Source organism: Terrapene carolina, unplaced genomic scaffold, assembly GCF_002925995.2.
Source record: "Terrapene carolina triunguis isolate 2854851 unplaced genomic scaffold, T_m_triunguis-2.0 Scaffold35098, whole genome shotgun sequence".
In the NCBI taxonomy this organism is placed as follows: domain Eukaryota; kingdom Metazoa; phylum Chordata; order Testudines; family Emydidae; genus Terrapene; species Terrapene triunguis.
In genome coordinates, this window is record NW_020699449.1 from 10,496,843 (window position 1) to 10,510,324 (window position 13,482).

The following is a 13,482-nucleotide window of genomic DNA, read 5'->3' on the forward strand; positions in this document are numbered from 1 at the left end:
GTGTGTTGGGGAGGAATGGTTGTGTGGAGAGGGGTGTGTGTGTGTGTGTTGGGGAGGAATGGCTGTGTGGAGAGGGGTGTGTGTGTGTGTTGGGGAGGAATGGTTGTGTGGAGAGGGGGGATGTGTGTGTGTGTTGAGGAGGAATGGCTGTGTGGAGAGGGGTGTGTGTAGTGGGGGGACAGACACTCTCTGTGTGAGAGATCAGTTCATACAGAGGGGGAGAATGGGTTGATTCCTCTTTTCACTTCGACTTCTTCCTGCGAAAACGAGCCCCGCTCTGTTTGCCTCCCGGGCCCAGACAGCCGAGGCTGAGCGAGCGGGAGGGGGAGAGTTTCCCACGTCCCCGAGCGGGGTGTGATGCGGGACAGCGCCGGGGGCAGGCGCTGGGGCAGGGGGCCGCTTGCTTTGCTGCGCGCCGCCCGCTCGGTGGGTTATTCATTGTTTCTAACGGGGGAGGAGGAGGAGGAGGTGTCTCTGTCTGTGAGGCTGCGCACAGGGACTGGGGTTTGGTATCAAGGAAGACCCCCACCCAGGTCCACCAGTGGGCTGGGCTGGCAGAACTGGGGCGAGGCTGCAGGGGTTGAGCTGTGTGGGTTATTTCAGAGTTCACATTCCCGAGGGGGAGCGGGTGTCTTTGCTTTTGGGTGGCTTGGATCTCTTTTATTTCTTTGTTGTTAACGCACTCCTGGAAACAAAAGTTCTGCATTTTTGGCCATGGCGTTTACGATTTGGGATGTACAATAACCCCCGCCCCCAACCTCTCCTTACCTGACATCTTTACATAAGTGGCTTATTTAAGCAAAAGTGTAGTGAAGTGTTATCTGTACATCTTCAGAGCTAGAGGCTGAGGTATCTGTGTAGTAGGGAAAAGTCTGGACGTGTTTTTATAGGGCAAACGGAGTTTCTCTCTAGAGATGTAGTGCGTTTAGGTAAACAGCTGGATGCTGATTGTGGTACCTTGAACAGATGCAGAAACGATTAGAGGATGGCATGCATCCGAAGAAGTGGGTTGTAGCCCACGAAAGCTTATGCTCTAATAAATTTGTTAGTCTCTAAGGTGCCACAAGTACTCCTGGATTTAGCTGTTGTTCTTCAGACTCTGATCAACCCTCCATCCCCTTTTAGTATAGCGTTGCAGCTGCAACTATGGTTGTGTGGACGCAACCTTTAAATAGCTTGATCCCCCCCCCCATGTATTGAGAAGCAGGATCTTTTATAATAAATGCTATTTTTGTAGTAAGTCCTGTCTATCAAACGTTGGAAGCGTCTCTCGTGAATGATTGCAATGACGTTATTGCAGGAAATGCAAAAGAGCCAGTTGTTGGTAATGAATAAGCAGCAGAAGCATTTAAAACCATAACCCATCTTGAACCTGGCTTGTCAGCAAGACCAATCAGGAGTGAGAGAGGAAACCAGAGTATTGTAAAACAAGTACAGAAAGACACTCAAGCAAAGGAAAATAAACATGTTGTAGTGGAAAGAGATATTGAGCCTTCTATGGTTGAATTTCAGCAGTTAAAAGCAGAATCTCTTTCCATCAGAAAGAACTAGTATGATATGTTAAAACTCACCTTCCTCCGTGGGGTTAATGGTTATAAATATCACTTGTACTCAGCTGGACATTAAATAATACTAAATTAAAATTAATATTATTTCCTAAAAAAATCAAGCTGAGTTGTTAGTGACAATAGGCAATTCAACGGGTAAAAATAAAAGCTGCAATATAGGTTTGATTTCAATAGTAGAATTTTTATTATAGGTTGCTTGCCCCCCCCCCTTATATTATCAACATTAGTTGTGCTGTATAGTTAGAATTGTAGATAGTCAGGGTTTGATCCTGCATCATTAAGCTTAATTGGAGTTTTTCTATTGATTTTGATGGGAGCGGGAGCAGGAGCAAGCCCTTAGTGTACTTGCTAATATATACAAGAATGTGCAAAAATAATTGCATCCCTTTGACATTCATTGTGCTTAGGTTTTATTTATTTATTTAATGTATTTATTTTTGAGATTTAAAACAAAAATATCCTGAAAATGTTGACTGGGGTGTAAGATCTGTTTGTTTTGGTTTTTTTTAATGACCTAAATTCTTCTTTTTCCTAACTTTACAGTTACTCTTAAACCAAAAGTACAACTAGTCTTATAACTTCCTCAGGCCCCTACAATGAATCTGCCACTCAACTTGGATTAAAACCCAGGGCTGCCTCCTCCTTATTTTTGACTTTAAGCAAAATATATTTTTCAATATTGTGCTAAAGTTTATCAGCCCTTTGAAGTATTATAAAAAGTAAACTAACAAATTGAATCGATTGTGTACATACTTTACACCCTGCCAGCCGTAGAGATAAGACTTAACAAAGAGATATTGTATAAACTAAATATTAACAGAAAGTGTTCAGGGGGATAATGGATTGTGTTAAGTTATGTGCAGTTTAAGGCTCTTCTGAGATGTGTAGTGTAGTTATTCTTTGTAACAGTGACAGAAAACCAGTTCTCAGCTAAACAGCATTACACAGATTTCTTTGTTTTCTGTTTAGAATAGCTGAATTTCTGCAAGGTAAACAAAATTTTGCTGAAAAACAGTAACACCTTTCTAGCATCGTTAACATTTTTTTATTTGGTTACTAATGATAGGCTGATTTTTATTGAGCAGATATATAGTTAACTTTCTCTCTTTTAATCTTCCCCTGTATGCTCTTACAATTCATGCATTCTACATGTTAGTATTGTAGCTTCCAATGTGCATACGCTAAGAAGTTCCCTGTATTTGAGTTCTTAGGAGGATATGCTGTATACTTTTTCGTACAGTTCCAAAATAATGGCTCACTGTGGCTGCGTTTGCAGAGCGCTAACATTCAGTTTACTTTGTTAGCCTTTCACATTTGACAGTTATCAAATCTACCTTCATTAAAGTGTGCCTTAAATCTCATCTTGATGTTAGATTAGTTGACTGTTTTAAATGAGCAGTGTTGTGACTAATTTTAACTGAGTGGAAAACCAGAGAGTTACAGTAATATGGTTGTTTGGTATGTCCAAAATGCCTCTTAACCTTGCAGCATGCTTGATAGCTTTGCTCTAGATGGTTGTCTGTGGTCTGATGCTTTGAACACACCAAGGGGAACTAGGAAGATTCCAATACAGTTTTGGCACCGATTCTCTTTTACCCTCTGGGCGAGTCACTCAGTTTCCTGCATCTGTGAAATGGGGATAATAATACTTACCCAATTCACAAGGGTGCTGTGAAGATTAACTAGTGTTTGTAAAGTACTTCAAAGAAACATATATGGAAATTAATCCTCTCTAGGATTATTATGCATCTGATAATTCAAGGGATCGTTCAAGGCTTTGCTTTCAAATGCTATCACCCTTATAGATATTTTTTGCAAAACAAAGTAGAGAGACGTGACTATGGAAGAAAAGGTAAATGAGCATGAATTCTAAACAGTTTTACACAGTTCACGTTTGTAATGAAAACTATTTTAAATAAAACAAAAACTTAAGTTAAATGTTTTCTTAATGTATCTGCATAGTAGCCCAAAGCAACTTGAAAGAGTTCTGTCTTTTTAAAAGACCCATGGAGAATGACTGCTTCATCTTAAATTATTTGACCTTGGTGCTGATTTGTTGATTTATGAACTTTATTTACCCGCAGGACTGGAGAATTCTGTCGCAAGACAGAAATTACAGTGTACCAGTGCTCTAGTTTGTTTCCTAGGTAACAAATATACTGCACAGATTCCATAATGAGGCCCTTGGTTGGCTAGTTATTGTGTATATTTTCTTGTTTAGTAAATCTGAGTCCTGAAATAAATAAATAAAGTCTTGTTTATATGACTGTTCCAAACACAAACTATCAAAAGGAAAACAGAAATGAAAAATGGAAGCCTTCTACGTTGTGGGAATTTATTGCATTCTATCTAAAGTAATACATAGATATAAAGGAAAGTTTCAATATAAATGAATGTTACACAGTTATACACTGGTCCTATTTGAAAAGTCTTTGGTGAAAAGAATAAATCTAAAAACTGTACTGCATTTTACTCAAGCTTGTGTACCTCTCTCAAGTCTGACATTACATCTGCAAGGCAATAAGTTATTTAGTATCTTCACTGTGCTGTTCTCATTGGCTACAGTAAATGGTCCCTCATTTCCCAGTCCACCAGTTCCATGCTGTTTGCATTGCTGAACAGTTCCTTCCTTTATCCAGTCCCCTTTTCTGTTACTTTTCCCTCAGTCTGTTGTCTGGCACCCTTCCAGTGGAAACCTTTGCATGAGCAAAGGTTCTCATGTGAGTAGGAATTTGCAGGATTGGGCCCAACAGTATTTTAGGTTTAATTCTGTGATCTTTCCCAATAGGAAATATTCACTCATTGCTTTTTCTTTCCTATGATATGAACTGAGGAGTTACTGTCTTAAAAATCCATCTGATTTTTTTTTAACGTACAGTTATAAATAACACCTAAACTGAAAGAAATTAGAGGGGGGAAAAACAGTCTCTCTCTCTCTCTGCTACCCCTTCCCCCCAGTTTATTTATGTCCTGCATTTGATTTTTTTATGTGCTCAGTTCCATTTTTAACCCCGTTGAATTAGTAAATCAGTGAGTTTCCCCTGTTGTTTGTGAGAGTCTTTCATACAGCAACAGGTGAGAGAAAAATATTTTTAAAAATAGGAACAATTGACTGTAAATCCACAAAAATGGGCAAGTGTAGTACCTGAAACCACTTTACAATTCAACTTTTAAAATTGACTAGATTTCAAGTTGTTGATGTCCTCTTCAATGATCAATACCATATATCAAAAGCCTTAATTATTTTCTACTCTCCCACTTTCCAGGTCCAACTTTAACCAGTAACTTCTTAGCAAAAGGCTGGGGCAACAGAAATCTACCAAAAAAACTGACTTTTGTGATGGTCTGATTCAAAATCAATGGAATTCTGCAGCAATTTTTGTTGCTTTTTATTTTACTTGGGTATGTTCTTATATTGTAATGCCAAGGAGAAGTAGAGTCAATTAGAAAATATTTATTAGTCAATTAAACGGAAATGCTTTCGCTGCTGCTGTGCAGCACCTGTTCCAGGAGCAGTTTTGAATTAGAGCTGATGTGATTAACTGAATATTTTCAGTGTTGGATTAAAATGGTAGGGCAATTAAAAAGAAAAAGCAACATCTTTGATCATGTAACACATTACAGATCTAAGATGGCATCACAACTAAAAATGAAAAAGTCATAAAAAAACTGTTTCAATTTGTAGCTTCATAATGACTTACACCTTCATCTTAAACTTGGAATCATTTTAAAGCACCAATCCCACATGGTTTAGGGCATGTTGGCATGTAAACAAACAGCAGTAATTTTTAAAAAGATGATAATGTCAGGTACTGTACATTTGACCATAGATTTAGGATGTTATTTTTTAAAAGGTCTGCAAATGCAAAAATTCATAGGCTACCACAACTGACAGCTGCCACCACTTGGCTAAGAATTATATATACTGCTAGTTAGTGCAACAAATATAATACGATATTTCAATACAATCTTCCAACTTTTCTCTTCCACCTCTTATGTCTTGTTTTTTAGGCCCTGATTCTGCTAAGAACTATGCACATGCTTAACTTTATGAACATGAGTAATACAATAGTTTCAATATGGCTATTCACATGTGTAAAATTAAGCATGGAGGTTAATCTTTGCAAGATCAGGGACTTCGATTGTAAGCTCTTTTGGGTAGCATTTGTCATTTATTATATATAGGTATATAGTATATATAGGGCCCATCCTGGTTGATGCCTCCAGGAACTACTGTAAATAATAACAAATATTGTCAGGAAATGGATTTTTTAAATGTCCATAACCATTATTAAAAGCTTTGATTTATGATACATAAGGATAAGATTTTGTCACTGAGGTCACAGAAGCCATGGATTCCGTGACTTTCAGAGACCTCCATGACATTTTCTACATCTTCAGCCCTGAGCCGGGGGCGGTGGGGCCGGAGCTCCGAACTGCCACAGGTGGTGGTGGCCCTGGAGCTCCAAGTTGCCACAGGGGGCCTTAGCGCTGTCATTCTCTCCTTCCTGCTCCCTGCCCTTAGTTATTTTTAGTAAAAGTCACAGACAGGTCACAGGCTTCCGTGAATTTTTGTTTATTGCCCGTAACCTGTCCGTGACTTTTACTATAAATAACGGAGACAAAATCTTAACCTTAATGATGTACTTTTATGGATTTAAACATCCTCGTGCAGTGTCTGAAACCCAAATACCTGTAATTTAGTCTCTTGCTAGTACATGAGAAACGGCCATTGAAAGTGACTAGATACAGTGTTAAAAAGCCAAACTGATCACTCTATTTTGTCCAAACTGAGTCGAATAAACAAAGTATTCAAACAGCATAAATAGTGAAAATTAAATAGTTATTTAAAATTCCCCTAGTTTTTATGATCTCAGGAATTGTATTTCCAGAGGAGTGTGATTTCGTGGGTAGAGTAGCTAACTATGACTCAAGAGTCTGAGTTGTTTAAGTGATTTTGCCACCGACTTGCGTGCGACCTTGGACAAGACACTTAGTGTATGTCCTCAGTGCAGAGTAAACTCTAGTTACCCACACTCAAGTTAGCCTAGCTCATGTGAGAGTGGCTACACTGCAAAATAACACTCAAGTTGCTGTGTCTATGCTTGCACTGTATGCATCCATGTGTGGTACTAAGGGTACATCTACACTTTGAGCTCAGGTGTGATTGCCAGCTGGAGGAGACATACTCGGGTGAGCTCAGACCAAGCTAACACGCTAAAAATAGATGAGTAGCTGTGGTGGTGCACATGGCGGAGGGGCTAGCTGCCCAAGTACGTACCTAGGGTCTCAGAGGGAATCTTCCTCGGGGCAGTTAGCTCCTCCTCCTGCCACAGTGGCTACACCTCTATTTTTATCGCACTAGCTTAATCAAATGTAGCACAGGTATGTCTCCTTGAGTGGGAAGTTACATCTCCAGCTCAAAGTGTAGGTGTACCCTAAGACTTTTGGGGTTGCATTGCAGTAAGCTGAGCTGCTCTATGAATTCTTTCCCTTTCTGGGCACATGGAGGGAATTGTGGGAAAGCACTGAAGGACTAGCAGCCCTTGAGTGGAAGTAGTCTGTGTCCACACTGAAGAGTTGCTAACAGCTTATGAGATGTGCTAACTCCAGTTTTAACCTAGATCAGGGTAATCAATTGTTTTTTGTCAAGGTCCACATTTCTTGGTCAAAGTATAGTCAAAGTCCAGACTCCAGAGAACATTAATACAATAATAATAATAAGTAAAAAATTTCATAGTCCGGTCAAAAGCATCTGGTGGTCTGGATTTGACTGCAGTTCACCTATTGACTGCCTCGGTATATCCTTTGACAGGCCAGCCAACTTGAATTAAAAGCACCAATGCACTTGAGTTAAGACCTTTTGCATAGGACAGGACCCAAGTTAAAGGCAACACTCTAGTTAACGTTGCAGGGATGACAAGCCCCAAGCATCTGACCCTGATTTCTCCTAGCTGTAAAACAGAATCATCCTTGTCTATTTCTCAGGGATATTGCGAGGAGTAATCTGTTAATGTCTGTAAAGTGCTTGGAGTTCTGTGGAAGAGCAGTGATATACAAGTGCAGAGGAAATTATTTTTTATAAATGTAACTTCTATTAACCTAACAATGTCCCTTTAATAAATGGAAACAGAGGTGCTGGGCTGGAAAGCCAAAAGTGGCTGTAAAAGTTATGGGAAAGCACCGCATTATTTTCCTGAAAATAATTTATATCCCTGTTCTTTAAATCCTTTGCTATTGCAGCAAATATATAAATGGCACGTCTGCATTTGTGTTCTCCGCCTGCTCTCTCATTGGTGGTCTGTGTTGTTTTTTCTTGGACATGTCTTAAGCTTTATCCCTCTGAGATATGCCACTGATACTAGCCCCCCTCCAAAGATGGTCTCCGGGGGCCAATTCAGGAAAGTATATAAGCAATGCTTAAGTCCATCCTTATTCAGAACAGTACTTAAGCACATGTTTAAAGCTAACCACATGTGCAAAGTTAAGCGTGTTAAAGTGATGACTATGGGACTTAAGAATGTGCTTAAGTGCTGTTCTGAATAGGGAGGTTTAGATGAAATGACTATAAGCAAGGTGCATAGATAGTCTCACCTTTGCTCAGAGAGTAAATGTGGAAACTTTCAGTCCAAAAGGCAAATGTTTTGGGGTAAAATGTGAAAAAAGTGGGATACAATTGATACTCTTTTATAACCTTACTTATAGCAGTTGTAGCCTGTACCTGCTATACATCCTGACATCTTTTTCCCATAGATCTTCCGAGTTTTCACTGGATTTAATTTATTTGCACTAACAATTTGAAGGGATACTATTCAACTCTTTGTTTTAATTTCATATCACCCCAGTATAAAATGCACTTGTATGCTGTGTCTGGTTCCTCATGCCGGTCTGAAATTTAACATACAGACTGGATTTGAAAAATCCCACTTAATTTTTGAGCTTGCACAGTTTTAGAGACAGCTATGAGGTGTCCATGACATGGAATGATTCTGTGATGTAAACATAGCCAAACATTTTTCTGTAGACTTTCTTTATGCTCACTTTGCTGGAATGGGTCATGTCACTGTAATTGGGTCGGAATTTGAATTGGACTTATTATAGGGTAAAATGGCAGGTGACCCAGCTTTTCCCCATAGAGCCAAACTTTGACCCTGGGTCTGCCTAGACTAGAGTGGGAAGGTGTAAATTCCAGCTTGAGGAGACATATCCGCACTAGGTCTGATTGAGCTAGTGCACTAAAAATAGAAATGTAGCCATAGAGGCAGGGGTTAGCTGCCCTGAGTATGCTCCCGCCTGAGTATGGCTAGCTGTCCCAACTATGATCCCCTCCTGCTGCTTGTGCTGTCATGGCTACGCTTCTATTTTAGTGCGCTCGCTTGATCGGAGCTAGCGTGGGTGAGTCTCCTCCATCTGGAATTTAAATCTTCCAGCTCTGCACACTTGGCTGCCTGAAATGGAGCTGGCTCCATTCATTGGCATCTAATGTAATCTTTTGCCACAAGGAGAGACAGCTCAATAGCATGAGAAGCATCAGTGCCTAGTGGACTGACCACAAGGGACTCTTCTGTTTTAATTCCAGCTCTGACACTTAGGCCTGGGCTACGCTAGTGGAGGGGGGGTTCGAACTAAGATACGCAACTTCAGCTACGCTATTTGCGTAGCTGAAGTCGAAGTATCTTAGTTCGACTTACCTGGCCGTCTTCATGGCGGCGAGTCGACCGCCGCGGCTCCCCCGTCGACTCCGCTTACTCCTTCTGCCGAGGTGGAGTACAGGCATCGATCCCCGATACATCGAACACTACCCGCCGATCTGGTGGGCAGTATAGACGTACCCTTACTACTTTTGTGGCATTGGTCAAATCACTTATGTTTTGTGACTTAATTTCCTTATCTGTAAAATGGAGATAATGATGATTATAATGCACACTTATTATACCCACCTAACAGGGATTTTGTGTTGGTGAATCAGTTAACGTTTCCAAAATGCAATATAAAAATTAAGTTTTGCCAACACATGAAGATTGGGGAAGACATGGGGGAGAGACGTGGAAACAGAAGTGGCAGAGAAATGGCACTCTGGAGCAAAGAACGTGGAAAATGTAATTGGTACACTTTGTTTTCTTCCAAGAGACCTGCATGTGAGTTTGTCCCAAATATGTTAGTGAAAATTAGCTGACACACCTCTAATCAGGAACTTTTCATAGTTGTTACACGCAGTGTGCTTTTTGATCCAGGACTGACTATTGCCCATTCTATACCTCACACCTGTATCTTTTGGGGGGCAGTGGAATTCTAAATTTGGTGGTGGAGGGCAAGAAGCAGAATGGGGGAGAAAACATTTCTCTGCACAGTTCTGATTGATTGCCATTGAATTTGCTTGAATACGAGTAATTTTACCAGGTGACTCGTATTCAGTATAGGGAAATATGGTCACCCTAAATACAGCAGAATCTCCTCAGATTTCTCTTATCTGCATAGGGCATGAATGTCTTGAACATCTTCTTTTGACTCTATATGGCAGCTTTACATGAACAAAATCTCCCATTTGAAACTTTTGAGGTTTAGCCTCTGGCTTACAATCTGCATCCAGTTTGTATTTCTCTTGTTTGTTCTTAACACATTCATGAATAGTTTCATTGGAAGGTTTGGTTGAAAAAAAGAATGTGTAAGCCCTTGACAGGTAGTAAGTTGTGTATTGGCCTTGCGTCCTCTTAAAAGTTTAAAGGATGATATTCTTGTTGTTGAGTGTGGAGTGGTCCTGTAAGCAAACAGTGTTTTGCGTAAAGCTTTCTATGGTTTGTTCATTCTCATTGGCTCTCAATGGTATAAAGAAATGGGTTGTGCTCAATATCATTGCTATTGAGGTAGTGTTGCTTTTCAGCAGAGGTCAATTGCATTCCATTGTCTGATACCAGTTCCTTGGGAAATCCTTCGTGAGTGAAGACCAATGACAGGAACTGTATCAGTAATTCAGTGGTAACCTTTCCAGTGAATGTAACTTCCTACCACTTTGAATGATAGTCTACCATTACTATGACAAACCTTTGTGTAACAGACAGATCTTCTTCAAATGATCCCATTATATCGAGAACTATTTTCTTTCATGGACAGTTGGGATAGTTAACTGGCGTGAGGGGGATGCTGAAGGTTTTCTGTGACTTATAATTACTTGCACAAGCCAGGCAATTCTTGATTATTTCCTCAACCTGCTTGTCCATCCCTGGCCATTAGAAGTCTTCTCACAGTTGTCTTTCGGTTAGACTCCTCCTGAGATGTCCTTCATGTGCCAGGTGGATCAATCATTCTCTCAGATATGTAGGCACAACAAGATGGCCAATTCTCAAAATGCATTCATTTACAAGGACAATTCTTGTGATACGTGTCTATATGGTTGCAAGTGTTCTGGCATCCTCATCTTATAAGGCCACCCATTGACTGTATAAGTCTTTAGGTCCTGAAGTACCTTGTCTTCTCTCATGGCTGTTGCTCACTCTGATTCTGTGATCACTCCTTGAGTTGCAGCAGAGATTTGTGCAAAGACAATCTATTCATTGCTGTTCACAACTGAACTCTCATGATAAGATATGAGCAGGCCAGGCAGACAGTCTTTAGTGGTGTTTTTGGTACCTGCAAGATACACTGTCTGGAAATCAAAGTCCATTAGTTTGGTGGCCCATTTGACAATTCTTGGTGCTGCTCATCCAGAGCCTCACATGGTGAAGAAAACGGAAAGAGGATTGTGATCAGATCTTAAGATAAATCTCCTATCCCACGGGTATGTTCTGAACGTTCTTACTGCCCAGAAACAGGCCAGAGCTTCTTTCTCAATGACAGAATAGGAGTTTTCTGGATCAGTCAGGGCTCTGGAGGCAAATGTAATAGTGACTTCTTGTCCATTTTTTTTAGCTGAGTCAAGACAGCACCATACTCTCAAGCATCTGTTGTGACAATTGTTTGCTTCTCAGAATCAAAAGGGCTAAGATCCGGGCTGGTGGAAACTGCATGTTTTATCTCATTAAAGCTGTCCTTGCACACTTCATTTCATTCAATCCTCACATCCTTTTTTAGGTGATGACTCAAAGGAACTACTTTTATAGTAAATTGCTGTAAAAACAGAGTAGTATTCACACAGTCCCAAGAAGGATTGAAATTAGTCCTTGTTGTCAGGCTCTGGTGAATCATGAATGGCTTTCACCAGGTCTTCTTTTGGTTGTATGCCATTCTGAGAGAATGTGTGTACTAGATATGTCAGATTGTACAGAATTGCCATTTCTTGTTGCTGTTGGTAAGTCCATGTGGCCAAAGTTTTTCTAGAACCTATTTTAGGATGACATCATGTTTGGATACATCTTTGCCATACACTAGAATGACAAGGTGGGAGAGGTAATATCCAGCTTTTCTTTTATTGGTCTGAAGAAGAGCTCTGTGTAGCTTGAAAGCTTGTCTCTTGCACCAACAGAAGTTGGTCCAATAAAAGATATTACCTCACCCACCTTGTCTCTCTAATATCCTGGGACCAACAGAGCTACAACGACACTGCATATAAACTAGAATGTCATCTTGAAAGTAAGTAATGCCCCTTGTCTCTCCAAAGATCCCATGCATCATTCTCTGGAATACGGGTGCTGCAGCGACTAACCCAAATGGCATCCGCTTGAATTGGAACAAACCTTCTGGAGTGATGAAAGCTGTGTACTTGCGGGATTCTTCCATTAAGGGGATCTGGAGGTAAGCGGTGGATAAATCAAGGGTTGTAAAGACTCTTGCCTCCTTCAAGGTGAGCAGCATTTTGTTGATGTTGGGTAGAGGATGGCAATCCACATGTTGAAGTTTAGCGCTCTCAAGTCCACACACATGCAGATAGCACTATTAGCCTTTCTGGCAACAATGACAGGAGAAACTCATTCTGATGAATCAACTGGGTCAATGATCTCTGCTTTGCATAGTTTCAGAATCTCCTCATTGAGTGGTTGTCTCAATGCAATTGGTATGTTTCGCACTTTATGCTATACAGGCACCACTTTGTTTTTTAGCTGGATCTTGTGCTTTGAACTTTTTTGCTACACCTGTGGTATCAGTGAAAACTTCTGGAAAGTCAGAGACAATTCCTGGCTGTAGCCTATCCTCAGTTTGCAGGACAGGTTCTGTACTATTCAGATCTAATATCATCTGAAGATCCCTTGATGATTCTTTCCTAAACTAGAAATTGCCTTTTGGACTACATAGATTTCCCCTCCGGTATTATCGCCTTTGTACTTGAGAGCAGCTGCAAAAAAGACCATTGGTGGGGTTGGGAGATGCACCATACCCTCTGGGGTATTTGTCTGGAGGATGCAACTCAGTTAGGAGCTGGAAAATAGCACAGTTTAAAGGTGGCTGGGAATTCTAGTGTAAGCAGAACCAGAATCCACTAATGTCCTCCTCTCAAGGCCATTAACTCACACTTGGTGGTGTGGTGATCTCCTCTCACATTCCAAACACCATCAGGATTCAGTTCACCATCATCCTCATGTGTGAAGACTCCAGATGCAACACTGCTGGCAGACTTACTGACTTTAGCAAAATGTCTTTTTTTGTTGCAGTTCTTGCATACTGATTTCTTGGCAGGGCATCCTTGAAAGTCTGCTGCTCCCAGGCCAATGGGAGCTACTGGAAGCGGCGCGGGCCGAGGGACGTACTGGCCGCCGCTTCCAGCAGCTCCCATTGGCCTGGAGCAGCGACCGCGGCCAGTGGGAGCTGCAATTGGCCGAACCTGCGGACGCGAAAGGTAAACAAACCGGCCCAGCCCAGCCCGCCACGGGCTTTCCCTGAACAAGCGGCGTCCCAAGTTTGGGAAAAACTGGTATAAAAATATTAGTAATTTTTTATTCTACCAGACACCCCCCATTCCCATCCACACAACTTCCCTTCATGG

At 41.0% G+C, this 13,482-nt stretch overlaps 1 protein-coding gene across 2 annotated transcripts in view; it reads left to right on the forward strand.

Moving 5' to 3' along the window:
* The first annotated feature begins 12,202 nt into the window (after window positions 1-12,202).
* The window catches only part of LOC113405365 (uncharacterized protein KIAA1958-like), a 103,936-nt gene continuing 102,656 nt past the window's right edge, over window positions 12,203-13,482 (forward strand). For both annotated transcript variants that reach the window (XM_026646526.1, XM_026646525.1), the window contains exon 1: window positions 12,203-12,296. The gene's annotated coding sequence lies outside the window, so the exon portion shown is untranslated. The remainder of the gene's footprint in view (window positions 12,297-13,482) is intronic.